We start from the raw sequence: 7,036 nt of genomic DNA, 5'->3' as shown, positions 1-7,036 counted from the left end.
CAACACGATCACGGATCCATGCTGATCACTCAAATTTGCTGCAGTGACCAACAGAAAGCTTCTTGACTCACTACACAGTTGACATTGGACAATAGACCTTTTTACCCACAAAATTTCACTGAAATTTTGCATATGTGACCGCACCTTTACTCCTTTGCAACATGCAATATAAATAGAATATTCACAAAGGACATTTGAGGTCATTTATGAGTCAGAAAAGTGAAAAGGTGCAGCAGTGCCATTTTCTGACACGGTTCTTTTTGCCTCTTTTCTGGTAGATGGTCCTGGCACTTGATTTTCAGGTCTACAAGAGGTTTTCATTCCTGTTCAACTTGTATTTCAGAATATGCCAAGATCCCTGTATAGAGTACAATATTTACCGTTGGTAATGTTATTAATGTGATAAATAAAAATTTCCTCATCCTTAGGACAGTTCAAACCTGTTTGACGTTCTGTCAGTGGCACCCAAAAGCAGATCTCAGGCATAATGCATCCCCTGCAGGCACCATTCACTTTCACTTTCATGAAACACAAGCAGAAAACAATTGTGTAAATCGTTCATGAATCCATTCTTATGTAAGTTCATCTCGTTCAATTCAATGTAACAATTTATGTAAAAATGGACAAGTATATGGATATACTGTAAACAAATTATTTTCATGATTTGTTATCATGATTTTTTTTCTTTTGTTAAATCAACTTAGATAATTAATGTAGTTCAGATAACATAATATCTTGAGTTTCTGTTGATTAAAGGTGCTAAAGAGGATGTTTTGTTTTATACATTTTTGCAATATTACTTGAAACTGTCTTTACTAACTGATAAAAGACTATTTATTAGGTGCACTGAAAGTAATAATATTAATATACATCATCTGTGCACGAGGTAGAGCCTTAAAAACATCAGCCAATCGTTTACGCGATCATCGCGTAAACGATTGGCCCTCTGGCTTCTCAATCACTGCCATGACGTTCCTTGTGAGAGACGTGCACGGAATGGCCCTCTGGCTTGTCAATCACTGCCATGACGTTCCTTGTGAGTAACTTTCCACACTCCACAGGCGCTGCATGCAATGTTTTTGTCAGGAGACAGGAGTAACAACTGCAGATTATGAGTCACCTGCGGTGAGTCCGACATAATGAATCCACGGCTTTAAGTCCATACACACGTAAGGCCGATTATGAATGTAAATTGATACTTTTGACTGATCGCGCTCAAACGCGTCCAGTCAGAGCCAGTTGCTTTCAGTCTGCGATTACAGTCGGTGTTCAAATTCCATGTGAAAGTATATAAATCTGCTTCAGTCGCAGAAAACAATCGCGTGTATGTTGAGCATAGTCAGAATGTTTTAGCTAGTCGTTAAATGTGTGCCCGGCTTAATAACGCAGTGAATGCCGGTGGTAAACACTCGTGTTCCGATACTCGTGCATGAGTTTTGGGAGGCGTTCCCTCTAAATGAGCTGTGAAGGAGGGGGGTTGTTCTTACGCATGCGCTCATTTCAAAAATGAGTAAGGAATAAGAAAAAAAGGTATCGAGCATCATTGGCTCCAAACTTGTCATATTACTTACCTGAGATTTGAGAGCTGCAGCATGGAGGAAGATTTTCAGAGAATAAGAGATTCAATTTTTGTCTGTTCATCATACATATAGCTATATGGCTTCTAAAAATAGGAATATAGTCAATTTTTTAAAGTTTACACACGCACACACAAACACAAGTAGTACACAGTCAAACAATACTATTTCACATAGAAAAGGTCATATAATAATACTGTAATCCAATGTATTCTCTGAAATGTTCAGATTATTTCATAAATGTACTGGTTGTTCTGGGGAAACAAAAGAACAAAGCTGATTATATCCATGCACAACATAAAAGATCATATTTATTGGCCAGCAAAGGGCTTTAAAAAGGTATTTTAAGGAATGAGGGAACCTCTGGTAAGTAAACAAAAACAGACCAAATAAGTTGTATAACAAATAATTCATTATTAGATAATATAATGTCCTTTACAAAAAACGTATTGAGTTTTGAATTTTTAATGAACATTTATACGCCACATGGCTTTCCATCAATAGTTTTATCTTGCATTTTGTCTGTTGCGTGTTACAGGCCATGTGTTGAATGCGTGAATGCACTCAAAGACCTGTGGGTAATATCCAGCTGTTGTTTGGCTGCTGGCCAGATTCCATTCAATATCTCATTCAATGGCTGATTGAGATAACATAAAACAGATGTGTGTCTTAAAAATGTGCAAATAAATGTTTCATTGGACTACTACACTTCCTTTAATGTCTTTTTAATAATTGTGATAAAAAATCATTAGTTATGGAAGAAAACTGATACATTTTTGGGACTTATTATTTTGTGGTCGTACACTGACCTTGGGTTAGCAGGGGTTTCTCGCAGAAAGCTTTTGCAGAATTTGCAGCTGTCTGTCCTGCGATTGTCAGGCTAAAACTGCTGTTTAGGTTTAGGTTGTCATAACCTACATTTGTCACTGCATTCCAGAGGTATTGGTTTACCCTACACAGAGGCATAGTTTTACTTACATTCAGTCAGTGTATAGATTTCTTTGGAAGCATTTATTTTTAGGGAAACCCTTGACAAATCCCAATCCCAAACAGCTAAGGAAGTGATTTGATGGTAGAGACAACTGAACTTTCATCTATGCTTCTAAGTTTGCATAAAACCTGCAGAGTCTAACATGTTTTGCATTTAAAAACAACGAGAGCTCTTTTTGGGTTTTTTTTACTAAACTAAATTTACACAAATTATTAGGTATAGTAATTATTAACCTTATCATTGTGTATTGCCTCCCAGACACTATTTGACATCAATAGATTATTAAGAAACCAAGATAGATAGATAGATAGATAGATAGATAGATATCAACTTTATTACAGGCTCTAGACCCAACAACAAGACCAACAACATAACAAAAGGAATAGATACATACACACATAAAAACATATATTGATTCATGAGAGTCTTAACAGGCACCCATACCAATGTTTCCACAAATATGATTGATATCTAACCGAGCTGCACCTAGGGCTTGTGAGCATCATTATAATTCAGTTTTTAGACTCATCAAGTCGAGACATGAACTTAAACATTAGGTTCCTCAAGAGAGCCTGTAAAGTGCTTAGCCCTGAGTCACAAAAAAGCTTACTTGCACTGCTACTCCTGGGCTTTTTTAGCAGTATCCTCAGACAGTCATTATATGCTACCTGAAGTTTGCGCATGGTCTCCTTTTTGTAGTTGACCCACAATGGGGCTGCATACATAGGGGTGCAGTATGCACGAAACAATCTCACTTTCACATCATCAGAGCAGTGATGGAATTTCCGGACTTCGTCTCTGCCTATACATATCTGCATCATCTTCCAACCTGTCAGTGATAATATGCCCAAGATATTTTGTACAGTGAGATACACAGAGGGATTGCCCTGACAGGTAAAACATTGGAAAATGCAGCTTCTGATCCTCCTTGGTCCTACATATCAATACAACACTCTTTTTTGCATTGTACTTTACATCAAATTCAACCCCATACTCAGAGCATATATCTAACAGCTGCTGGAACCCAACAGAGCTGGGGGACATAATAGCCAAATCATCTGCATACATAAGATGGTTTAACAGAGTGTTCCCTATCAGACAACCTGTCTTACACTTCCCCAACTGTTTCGACAGGCTGTCCATGTATAGGTTGAACAGGGCTGGAGACAAAAGTCCCCCCTGCCGTACTCCATTGCCTACACTGAAAGGTGAGGATAGACTGTTTCCCCATTTAACTTGCATATGTTGTTTGGCATACCAATAAACCAGGATACGTATGATGCATCCAGGCACACCCCTAAGCTTAAGTTTGGTAAAAAGCTTATGGTGATTTACCCTGTCAAATGCCTTGGAGGCATCAATAAACCCTAGAAATATTGTAGAACCCTGCCTTCTGTAGTATTCAACAGCTTCTTTCAAGGCATAGATACATAGATCTGTACTGTGCTTGGCCTTAAAACCAAATTGATTTTCTGTAGTGTAAATGAACTCACTCAGTCTATCTAGCAGCAACTTTTCTAACACCTTAGAAAAAATGCTAGCTAAAGCGATGGGTCTATAGTTGTCCAAACTCCCTATTTTACCTGCCTTATCCTTAATGACTGGCACTAATGTGACTGTCAACATGGTATCTGGCAGTGTGCCATGTGTCATCAGCCCTGTGAGGCAGATGGACAATAGAACTGCTACCCTGGGGCTGGCTAACTTAAGGTGCTCCGCAGTGATGTTATCCTTGCCACTAGCTTTGTTATCAGCTAGTTGCTCTATAACATAATAAACCTCACTGGGAGTAAAATGAATCACTTCCTCCTTTAACTTGCCCACACAATAAGGTTCACTTTTAATACAATTAAATAAAGCTGCGTAATGCAGCCTCCACTGCTCTGCAATATTGTCTCCACCAGACACCCCTTCAATGTGGCATGGCAGTACTGCTTTGGCCCTATTTGTAGCTTTTACCTCTTTCCAGAACTCAGTGACATTGTTACCAAGCAAGTTTTCAGCCATAGAATGAGCTCTTAAGGCTTGCTCATGCTTCTCAACAAAACGCACTGCATATTTGTATCTAGCATTTGTAAGTTTCTTATGCTCTAATTCTGGCCCCTGTCTGGGTCTACCAGCTATAACCCAGGCTCTATGAGCTGTCTTAGCGGCTTCTTGATGGGCAGCTACATACTTTGTCCAACCAGGCTTGGTATTCTTAGTCTTTCTAGGGTGAGTGTGTAGAGGTCTACTGGCCTCATATATAACACTCACTATACTATTGTACATTTCACATAGGTCATTACAGTGAGTGTCATCATCACAGTTAATATTTGAACATAAAATAGCATCCATGGGTAGCTGTACTTCCCTTAAGAGAACATCTGTCCTCCCACAATAAAACATGACATCCTCTTTAGATTGTTTTACCCAATTCACTTTGACCCCATTGGCGCCATCTTCTGTCAAACTGCTGCAATCAGGTAGGTTATCAACATTTATGGTCATAGAGATAGGTAAGTGATCAGTGGTAGTCAACCCATACATAATTTCAACTGTTTCCAAACTATCATGAGCATCAGATGTACAGATTACATGATCCAGCCAGGATGTTGTGTGCCATGCTTCACTGATGTAAGTATAACTATCTACAGGCAAAAATGTCATGCTGGAAAGAACCAGTTTACTGTCATGACAGAACTGCATCAAGTGCTGACCAAAGAGAGATTTATCATCAGAGATGTCTGCATTTAAATCACCCATCACAAATATATTTGCATATGTACATTCCTTAATATAAGAATTTAAAAATGCCAATCTATTCATATATTCATCTTCATTTTTATATCAATCATATGGGGTATACACATTTAAAATGATAAAAACATTCATATCATACATAACTTTAATTGCAATACACCAGTCCACCTCTAATCTAATAATACTGATCATCGGGTCATATTTCTTACGCCACAGAATGGCCACACCTCCAGGTATTCTACCACATACCATTCTAGTGCTTAAATCAGTTGTGGACTCTCCTGCTCCATGGAAATCATTGTGGAGAGAATTAAGTTTATCAAGGTCCTGTTTGGCTAAAAATGTCTCTTGCAGGCAGAGAATATCTGTGGTCTCCAGTAGCTGGTCAACAATAACACAATGCGCTCTGTCCCCAGCAGTCTGTCCTAGGCGCAAGCCCCGTGAGTTGTATGACACCACTCTGACCACCATCACTGTGGCTAGCACTAGGCATCATGTACCCCAGCCGCCATCAAAGGCACATTCATCACAGCCATTAGCCCCCCTGTAGACTTGGGTTTGCGTGCTTCATAAAGATAGATTAGATAGATAGATAGATAGATAGATAGATAGATAGATAGATAGATAGATAGATAGATAGATAGATAGATAGATAGATAGATAGATAGATAGATAGATAGATAGATAGATAGATAGATAGATAGAAAAAGTGATTTTGTTCAGTTGAATGTTACACAACACATAGGTTCTTATTACAATGAGCTTTATTTGAGAGGAAAGTAAGAAGCTATAGGTGTAAAAACTAATCAGGGCAAACATGTATGTGTAAGTGTGATCTGAATCGAATGGGAATAGACATAACATGGCCTTCACATGTGAGTGCACATTCAGATCACACAGATTACAGGGAAAAGGCAGAAAAGATCAGGTGTAACAGCTTACTAAGTGGGGGTGGGGTACAAGCTCACAAAACCTTAAAGGGTTAAACTGGGCCAGGCAACACACGTGATGGATTAAAGTCATGTCTGTTAGATCCATGAAATTCTTAACTATTCAACTTGTGCAACTGATGTGTTAAAACAGATCTATAGAGACAGATGTTAGGGAAGAGGATTACGTGCTACATACAGAATACTGATAATACAGTATTATTACTGTACTCAACATCAGTAAAGGTTTTAAGCGTCTGTCTAATCTTATTTTTCAATCTTTTCTGAGCCAGTTGGTCAGTGGATTTAGAGCCCCATGTTGTTGTTGTACTATAAATGGTCAACTTTCATTGCAAGCAGTGAACTAACAGACTATTAAACCATTTAGCATTTGATCCCACAAACTAACATGTGGACAGTGAAGAGACAGAATTATCATTCATTGGTCACATGATGCCATCTGGTGGTCACTGTAATAACTAAACAGATTAATTTCTTTCTTGTGTAAGCATTTGTTTTGTTTATACTGTAATCATTGATATTGGGTATAATAATACTGAGACAGTAATATGAAGCAGATTGTGCCTATATGTGCATTATTACAAAACAGTTTTAATGAGGTCCCTATTAAAATGCTTTCTTTGCTTTTCTCATATACAGTCAAACCAAAAATTATTCAGACACTTTGACCTGACCATGTTTTGCTTAAGTGTTATCTGACATAATTAAGATTTTTTTTTTTTCTGACACAGTTTAACTCTGAGATCTTGTCATATTGTATTACCATTTTTACTATA

Source organism: Megalobrama amblycephala, linkage group LG10 (genome assembly GCF_018812025.1).
Source record: "Megalobrama amblycephala isolate DHTTF-2021 linkage group LG10, ASM1881202v1, whole genome shotgun sequence".
In the NCBI taxonomy this organism is placed as follows: Eukaryota; Metazoa; Chordata; class Actinopteri; order Cypriniformes; family Xenocyprididae; genus Megalobrama; species Megalobrama amblycephala.
Note: the sequence above shows the minus strand (reverse complement) of the source record.